Raw genomic sequence first — 9,617 nt, 5'->3', positions numbered from 1 at the left:
AGTCTTCTTTGTTGTTCAGACCTATTTTATGGGAGTTGAACTTGGACATGTAGTATTGTTCTCTTTGTCTTCGTTTTTTAGTTAAGTCTCCTCCTCTTTTATTTATCCTGACTTGTTCCACCACACACCATCGTATGTCTTCCACTGTGTGGCCCCTTTCTATCCAGTGGGCTACCAGGGGAGCTGTCAATTTCTTAGTACGGATGGCTGACTTGTGTTCTGTTATCCTTGTCCTGATTTCTCGTTGGGTTTCTCCTATGTATACTTTGCCACAAGGGCAATTGATCATATATATAACATTGCTGGTTCTGCAATTAAATAGATCCTTGTGTGTGTGTGTTGTTTTACCAATGGTAATGTTTGGACCTGGTATTATAAGAGGGCAATTTTTACAATTACCGCAAGCATAGTTGCCTGTTGGATTTGACCCATCTAAGGTCCTAATGGAGTTCCTTCTCATTTTATCTGGGTACGTTTTAACTAAACAGTTTCTTATTGTGCGGTTTCTCCTGAAGGCAAATATCGGTTTGGGGATTGGTGTTTCGCCTGGATCATTTAGCAACTTCCAATTACTGTTAATACAGTTTTTCAATTTATTGGATACACATGAGAAGTTTGTAACAAATATAATAGGTTTTGTTTCATTGTTAGGTCTGGTTTTTGGTTCAAACAGACTTTCCCTGTTGTAATATTTTGCCCGTTTGTAGGCTTGTTTAATCATTTTCTTCGGATAACCTCTGTCGGCAAACTTCTTCATTAGGTTATTTGCATGTGTATCATATTCTTTCAAAGTGGTACAGTTTCGCCGGACCCTTAGGAATTGTCCGAATGGTATGTTATTTTTTTGGGTAGCCGGATGGTGACTGTTAAAATGGAGCATTGTATTGCGGTCTGTCGGTTTTGTGAAGAGTTCCACTCCTAAGACCCCCTCCATGTTTTTTATTTTAATGTCTAAAAAGTCACACTCCTCGTTACTGTACGTTGAGGTGAAATTTAGATTTTCATCCCCTAGGTTTAGCCACGTGATGAATTCCATTAGTTCCTCTATACTCCCTTGCCAAATGAAAAAAATGTCATCTATGAATCTTGACCATTTTTGGATGTTTTCAAAGAATGGCGCCATGGGGTTAAATATATGTTTTGTCTCGAAGTCCGCTACGTATAGGCACGCCAGACTGGGAGCACAGGTGGCTCCCATGCTGGTCCCCTTTGTTTGTTTATACATGGTATCTTTGAAAAGAAAGATGTTATTTTTAAGGATGAGTTCTACACAGTCTATTATGAATATAGAGTGCTCTGAAAGATCTTCCTCCCCGTTTAGCAGTAACTTTTTAATTACTTTGATGGTGTCGTTTTGGGGGATATTTGTATAGAGCGCTTCTATATCAAGCGTCACCATCCACTGGTTGTCAGGATTAAATGTTGTTCCTTCTACTTTTTTGATCATTTCTGTTGTGTCCTTTATGTATGCTGGTTGTATTGTGACTAGAGGTTGAATAAATTTGTCCACATACTTGCTTAGTGGTTCTGTGAGGGAGTTTAGACTTGAGACAATCGGTCTCATGGGCGGGTTATTGATGTCCTTATGCACTTTAGGTAGCCCATAGATCGCTGGGATCGTTGGGTTTTCATTGTTGAGGAAATTGAATTCCTCATGATTAATTACGCCATCTTCTTTAGCTAGTAAGAGCAGGCTCTTTATCCGTTTCCCTAGGTTATGCCATTCTGTCATGTTGGATTTTGTGTAATGGTTGGGATTATCTAAGAGGTAGTGCATTCTCTTCTCATAGTCTGTTGTTTCTAATACTACTATGCTCCCCCCCTTATCTCCAGGCTTGATAGTAATGCTGTCATCATTTTCTAGATTATTCAAGGCCTTTTTTTCTTCCAGGTTTAGATTGTTTTTAATCCACAACCTCTGATCTAGTATTTCTTCAAGTCCTCTTGTTATAACCCTTTCAAATGTGTCTACATTTGTATTGACCATGGAACTCAATGGGGTCCACGTTGACTTCGGACGTAAGCCAGATTTGTTGTCTGTTGGCATTCTTTCTTTGCCTTCAAAGTATTTTTGTAATCTGATTTTTCTTATCAGTTGTTGAAAGTCCCTTTCTAAGGTGAATCTGTCCGGTTGTCCTGCTATGGTGTAGCCCAGTCCTTTCTCTAATAGACTAATTTCTTCCTTGGTCATTTCTCTTTTGGCTAAATTTATTATTGGTGCTTTTGTATCAGGTTCTAGTCCCATGTCTTTTGACTTCTCGTTTTCATATAGGGACGTTGTTGGCCCTGGTTGCTCTGATAGTTGCCTCTCCCTCTCCCTCGTCCTCTCGGGGTTGGGTTTTGATTTTGATTTCCCCTGTGTCTGTCTAAAAAAACTAGACTGTCTTTTGTTTGTTTGTTTGGTCGATCTCTGGGTCAGTTTGATTCCCTGTTATTTCATTCTCTGAATCACTACTCGTGTATGAGGTGTCAGAGAAGGTTACCCCCCGTCTAGGGCCCTGGCGTTTGTTGGTTTGCCAATTGCCTCTATTTGACCGGTCTTCCCTGGGCCTGTCAAAATAATCTTTTTGTATATAGGGGTATACTAACTCCTGTTTATACTGGTTTAGATCTTTTTTGAATTTATTACTCTTTTTGTTGATCAGGTAATCCTTATACCCGTCAAGATCTCTTTGGATCTCTTCCAGTTTTTGTTTTGCATCCTCTACTGAGGTGTTATCTTTTAATTTTCTTTCCATCTCATCTAGTTCGATTTTTTCTATGATCAGGGTGGCTTGTGCGGTCTCTATAATTAGCAAGAGCCAGTCTCTGCTGCACCTATTGGCTATGAATGTCCAAGTTTCTAAAAATTTTTCATTTTTTGTAAACAGGCTCGGTTCATTCTTAACCTGCAGCCCTTTCGGTATCATCCCCTTCTTACAGTATTGTATTAGAAAATCTGAATGTAATTCTGTTCTAATTATTTTTTTCTTATAATTCCAGAGTTCCTTCCACTGTTCTACATCAGTATTGTTAGCTGTTATTGTATTTACACTTTTGTCGGGACAATTGACTAGTTTATTAAATTGATCGTCTGAAAAACTAAATACTTTGAAGGCGTCCATTGCATAAATTATGAACCGCCGTGTGATGAATCACACCTCACTGTTATGTGAGGAAAAGAGAGAACACAACTCCCCAGTTAAAAACTGTGCTATATTGTCAAAAAAGTTATGTGTAGGGAGCTACCCTTTCTGTCAGGAAAAGGACTGGGTCAATAACTCTAAGAAAAAACAGGGTGCCTTTTCCTGATTCTTATGCCTTGTAGGTATGCCACTCCTACTGGAGGTGGCAACCTATGTATGAACAGGAATCGTGCAGTCTTATTAAGGTTACCAAATTTACAACCATGAATTAACAACCTTTCAGTGTTGTACGGGACCACATATAAAGCATGGAAAGCATAGAAATGTTTAAAATTTGTAGTGCATTTATTCAAAAGAATTTATTGTTTAAAAAGTCATAGTATCACAAAACTGTTTCATTAAAAAATCGTTACATGGTATATATTCAATGTATATAAACAATATTAATAACACATTTCTTAAAAGACAATATCAATTATTTTTAAAAAAAGTTCTCCTTTATACAGTATTGTTTCCAAAAAACATATTTGTAAAAAGATAATAAAACACAAATGTTAGGAACAAAAATGTCGACGCGGCGTTTCGGTGCCCCTGATGTTCTTGCACCTTCTTCAGGACTTGTTCCCTGATTGGTCACATCTACAAAGACATATATCATAATATGTTTCATTAGGTCCCATCTACTAGTTTCAGTTACATATACTCAATACAGCATTTGATAAACCTAACATTTGGTAACCTCTAAAGTCTCTTATGCACATCCCACCTTAAGATTTGTCACAACGCTGTTGTTATACTTTCTGCATTTATCTGTAAATTGATTAACTTCTAGGCTTGGTGGTGGTATGGTGATATTATTTTACACCAGTAGTAGATGACTAACTCAGTTTCATATTTCCTCTGCTGGACAGTCCCTTATCCCACTCCCTTCTGAGATCTTTCTGTTGGTCATTTTCATATAGCCCTGAGGTCTGAAATAGGATTCATTTCCCTTTTGCTCTGTGGTAATTTTTCAATTTTATCCCACTGTCGGTCATTTAAATGTAACCCTAAGGTCTGGAATGAGATTTCTTTCCCTTTTCCTCCCAACCAGTTTCGTTATCCAACTTACCCAGGTGGTATTCCCTGGACCCTTTTGATCATATGAGTCTGTTTAACATCTGCTCATACTTTCGTTCCCTTTAGCTATATGGGATTTCTTCTCAATCACTGTTCTTAGTTTTTCCTTGGAGACTTTGGAAATTAACCACTTCAGTACTATAAAGTAAAGAGAAAATATTTATATATCTTCACTTTTTTCTTTTTTATGACTAACTCCTGTTCAGTCTAAAAGTTAAATATATGCTCCTCACCGGTTTTTATTTCCAATTCTTACTTTAGTTGTAAGGAGGATGCCTCTGGGAGCTCCCGTTCTTATGGGTTCAATACTTCACGCCCCTGCTCCGTCTAGGGATGGGATAATCTTTGTTAGTGTATCTTGATTGCTCCTTAATTTCATCTGAATTATCCCCTTCCTATTATTTTCCTTACCTTATTAGATATTTTGGAGTTACCAGTAGTTTACCTCACTCATGTAAAAAAAGCAAATAGAGAACTAGGGTTTTAACCCACTACAAGATGGCGGCCATAATCGGGTCACCTTGTACCAGCACCTACAAACAGCAAACAGGTGTTAGTGATTAGTCAAAATGAACCAATCTGTGACAAGTATAAATATCAGACACAAGGTAGTTTCATTATATGGAAAAGACTCAAGAGACAAGGAGGACGCCACGCAGCTCAGCTCCCTTCACCAAGTAAGTAAAAACAGGGTTCTGTTAGCGCTGCTAGGAGAAGAATGTTTTCTTTAAAGGAAACAGACTGTTCTAACTCAGCCTTAAAATGTATCCCTTCCTATTAAATACAGGCCAAGTCAAAAGGCTTCTACCAAAAGATCAACATCCCCATGAGTGAGGTAAACTACTGGTAACTCCAAAATATCTAATAAGGTAAGGAAAATAATAGGAAGGGGATAATTCAGATGAAATTAAGGAGCAATCAAGATACACTAACAAAGATTATCCCATCCCTAGACGGAGCAGGGGCGTGAAGTATTGAACCCATAAGAACGGGAGCTCCCAGAGGCATCCTCCTTACAACTAAAGTAAGAATTGGAAATAAAAACCGGTGAGGAGCATATATTTAACTTTTAGACTGAACAGGAGTTAGTCATAAAAAAGAAAAAAGTGAAGATATATAAATATTTTCTCTTTACTTTATAGTACTGAAGTGGTTAATTTCCAAAGTCTCCAAGGAAAAACTAAGAACAGTGATTGAGAAGAAATCCCATATAGCTAAAGGGAACGAAAGTATGAGCAGATGTTAAACAGACTCATATGATCAAAAGGGTCCAGGGAATACCACCTGGGTAAGTTGGATAACGAAACTGGTTGGGAGGAAAAGGGAAAGAAATCTCATTCCAGACCTTAGGGTTACATTTAAATGACCGACAGTGGGATAAAATTGAAAAATTACCACAGAGCAAAAGGGAAATGAATCCTATTTCAGACCTCAGGGCTATATGAAAATGACCAACAGAAAGATCTCAGAAGGGAGTGGGATAAGGGACTGTCCAGCAGAGGAAATATGAAACTGAGTTAGTCATCTACTACTGGTGTAAAATAATATCACCATACCACCACCAAGCCTAGAAGTTAATCAATTTACAGATAAATGCAGAAAGTATAACAACAGCGTTGTGACAAATCTTAAGGTGGGATGTGCATAAGAGACTTTAGAGGTTACCAAATGTTAGGTTTATCAAATGCTGTATTGAGTATATGTAACTGAAACTAGTAGATGGGACCTAATGAAACATATTATGATATATGTCTTTGTAGATGTGACCAATCAGGGAACAAGTCCTGAAGAAGGTGCAAGAACATCAGGGGCACCGAAACGCCGCGTCGACATTTTTGTTCCTAACATTTGTGTTTTATTATCTTTTTACAAATATGTTTTTTGGAAACAATACTGTATAAAGGAGAACTTTTTTAAAAAATAATTGATATTGTCTTTTAAGAAATGTGTTATTAATATTGTTTATATACATTGAATATATACCGTGTAACGATTTTTTAATGAAACAGTTTTGTGATACTATGACTTTTTAAACAATAAATTCTTTTGAATAAATGCACTACAAATTTTAAACATTTCTATGCTTTCCATGCTTTATATGTGGTCCCGTACAACACTGAAAGGTTGTTAATTCATGGTTGTAAATTTGGTAACCTTAATAAGACTGCACGATTCCTGTTCATACATAGGTTGCCACCTCCAGTAGGAGTGGCATACCTACAAGGCATAAGAATCAGGAAAAGGCACCCTGTTTTTTCTTCAAGTAATAAGAAGATACAGAAGAAATTACTTGTAGGAATCCCTGATTTAAAGTATTCCATTGATATTGTTAAAAGTGTTGAACACGCAGCAGAATGTATTAAGGGAATGAATGTACGAGTTGAAAGCAGTGTAAGTGTAGTCTGTGAGGAATTCAAAAATGTATGCGCCAATAAGGGTGCTAGGAAAAATGTATTGTTAAGAGAGTTCAATGAGGAAAAAATATATCCAGAGAACAGACTTAAATGTTTCCGTTGTGGTAGTATGGGGCATTTAGCAAATAGTGTAAATTGTCTTGCAAGAACAGCTACGTGCCGGAAATGTTATTGTAAAGGTCATTTTGAACGCACTTGCAAGGATATGTCTACTAGGACTGTAAATACCATTGAGACTAACAATGAACTCAGGAACAAATATGTTTTGCAAGTAGATGTGGATGAAAATTGTAAAGTGCACATGATTGATCTTCCGAAGTGTTAGATTGGGTTGGAGGGGCACAAACTGGAAGTATATGCTGACTCATGTTCACCATTTACATTAATCAATGGTAAAACCTTCCATTCTAACTTTGTGGAAGAGGAGTTATCTTTAGAAAAACCTGATGTGATCCCTGTGGGATATAAAAAAGATCCCATTCCATTAGAAGGAGTAGCTACCATGAGGATCACATTTAAGGAGAGGAGTACTGTGGGCAAAGTGTACATAGCAAGGAATGGGTCTAATCTTTTGGGATGGGCTCATCAAAAAGACCTAAGTATAAAACTTGACCCTTCAGCTGAAGTTCCTGTCATACATGTAGAAAGAACAGTTTGTGGGTTGGAGCATATTGAGGAGTTCCCTGAAGTTTTACAGAAAAACGTGGGTGTTTGAGAGAGTACCAGCACAAAATTGAATTGAAGGAGGGTGCAAAACCAGAGCGCAAAAGTGCAGAACCATTCCACTTATGATGAAGGAACCTCTGAGACAGGAATTGGACAACTTGTTAAGACAAGAAGTCATTAAGCCTGTGGAATGTGCCGAATGGGTTGCCCCTATTGTTATTACTTCTAAGGCTAATACAAAAAAACATTAGACTATGGATTGACTTGAGTTAAACAGTAACATATGGATCGACAGGCATCCCCTGCAGAACTTAACTGAATTGTTGAACCAAGTTGGCAAAGCAGAGTTCTTTACAGTGATTAACTTATCATCCGCTTACCACCAGGTAAAACTCCATCTCTCAAGCAAGTCACTCACTACTTTTGGTGCTTTCAGGTTTGGCAGGATGCCTTTTCGGCTTAGCCTCTGCTGCTACGGTTTTCCAGAGAGCTATGCAAAATATCTTGGAAGGGATTGATCACGTATTGTGCTTCCAAGATAATTTACTAGTCTATGGAAAAGATGAGGTGGGGCATAATGAAAATTTTCGTAAAGTCCTGACCAGATAAAGAGATGCTGGACTCACATTAAAAAGAAATAAATGCCAAGTTGGTGTTCGCTCAGTCACTTTTTTAGGGCATGTCATTTCCAGAGAAGGTATCTAGCCTAAAGTAGATCTTGTTGATGCCATCAGGTTTGCACCTAAGCCCAACACCAAGGAGGCTGTTAAGTCATTCCTTGGATTATCAGATAATTATTCGAAATTCATTAGGAATTTTGCTAACATTATTTATCCTTTAAGATGTTTGTTAAAAACAAATGCTAAGTTTGAATGAGACAAAGGATGTAGTGAGAAAGTATCACATTGCTAATGCTCCATTTTTAGGACGTTTTGACACAAGTAAGCGTACCATAATTACTAAGGACGCACGCACTAAAAGTATTGGGGCCACACTCAGCCAAGTGGGGAGGAAAGAGTTGTACCTTTTGTGTCAAGAGCCTTGACACGAGCTGAATCTCGGTATTTAGTAGTTGAAATTGAAGCACTTGCGTGCTTCTGGGCAGTGAGACATTTCTGAGTGGTTGTCTGGGGTATACCTTTCACTGTAGAGACGGATCACAAACCTTAGAAAGTGCATTCTCTGTGAAAAACATAGAAAAAATCTCAAGATGGTTCCTTGGCCTTGAAGGGTTTAATTTTAAAATTGTATACATACCTGGACAATACAATCAGGCAGCCGATTGTTTGTCAAGACTTCCTTTGGAGAACAAGAAACCAGAGAGTATTGTGGCAGAGGAGTTTGTTGTGGCGAGTGTAACTGAAGGAATAAGCAAACAGGAATGAGAGGAGAGTATGAAAAGTGATCAAGTATTTTCCAGACTTAAACAACTCATATTGACTCGCTGGCCAAGTAAGTGTTCTGATCTCACGAATGGTGAGGTGGGGTTTTGGGGGGGTACGGAAAGAACTATACTTATGTGAGCAAAATCTTTACAGAGGAGACAAACTTGTACCTCCAGAGAGTTTGAGAGAGAAAATTATAAGTTTGGCACATGAGAGCCATTTAGGATGTAGTAATATGAAGAACAAAATCTGTCTCCACTATTGGTGGCCAAGCAAGGACACCATGGGTGAGAGAAGTATAAGACAGTGTTTACCGTGTGCTATGAGTGACAAGAGCAAACATGTCAGTAAGGGTCACAGTGGCTGTTCCTTGGAACAAACTAGCTATGGATATTATTGGTCCTCTAAATGTGAAGGGACTAGGAGGTATACTCATACTCACCCTAGTGGACTATCATTCTAAATGGATAGTTATCAAGATAGTGAACAATGTCATCACTAGTACAGTCTTTTCATTTTTGCAAGAAGTATTCCACACTGATGGAGTACCCCAGACCATAGTCGCTGACAATGGCATTCAATTCATCTCTTCACTCATGACAGATTTCTTGCACAGATTTTTAGTCACCCATTTACAAATAGCATTGTATTGCCCAAGGACAAATGGATTGGTTAAATGTGTCAACCGCATGATCAAGGATTGTGTTCAACTCAGTGTAAACAATGGAACCAATTTAAGGGAAGCACTAGATGAAATGATCTGGTCTTACCTTGTCACCCCTCACTCCGTCACTGGAGTATCACCGTTTAAGTTCCTTAAAGGTAGGGAACCAGCCACCAAATTAGTCCAATGTGGTTGGTTGGAAAGAAGACAGAAGAGGTAGATAGAAGGAAAATTATGCAAAGAG

General features: G+C 38.2%; 1 long non-coding RNA gene across 2 annotated transcripts in view; it reads right to left on the bottom strand.

Moving 5' to 3' along the window:
* Positions 1-3,509: 3,509 nt before the first annotated feature.
* Positions 3,510-9,617, bottom strand: part of LOC144826064 (uncharacterized) — a 478,318-nt gene continuing 472,210 nt past the window's right edge. The window contains exons 6-7 of one of the 2 annotated variants that reach the window (XR_013609680.1): positions 8,582-8,683; positions 3,510-3,764 (exon numbers count right to left, since the gene is read on the bottom strand). This is a non-coding gene — a long non-coding RNA (uncharacterized LOC144826064). The remainder of the gene's footprint in view (positions 3,765-8,581; positions 8,684-9,617) is intronic. The other variant, XR_013609679.1, reaches the window with a different exon arrangement.

The sequence above is a fragment of the Lissotriton helveticus genome, chromosome 3_2 (assembly GCF_964261635.1).
Source record: "Lissotriton helveticus chromosome 3_2, aLisHel1.1, whole genome shotgun sequence".
Lineage (NCBI taxonomy): Eukaryota > Metazoa > Chordata > Amphibia > Caudata > Salamandridae > Lissotriton > Lissotriton helveticus.
Note: the sequence above shows the minus strand (reverse complement) of the source record. Positions and strands in the feature narration are given on the sequence as shown.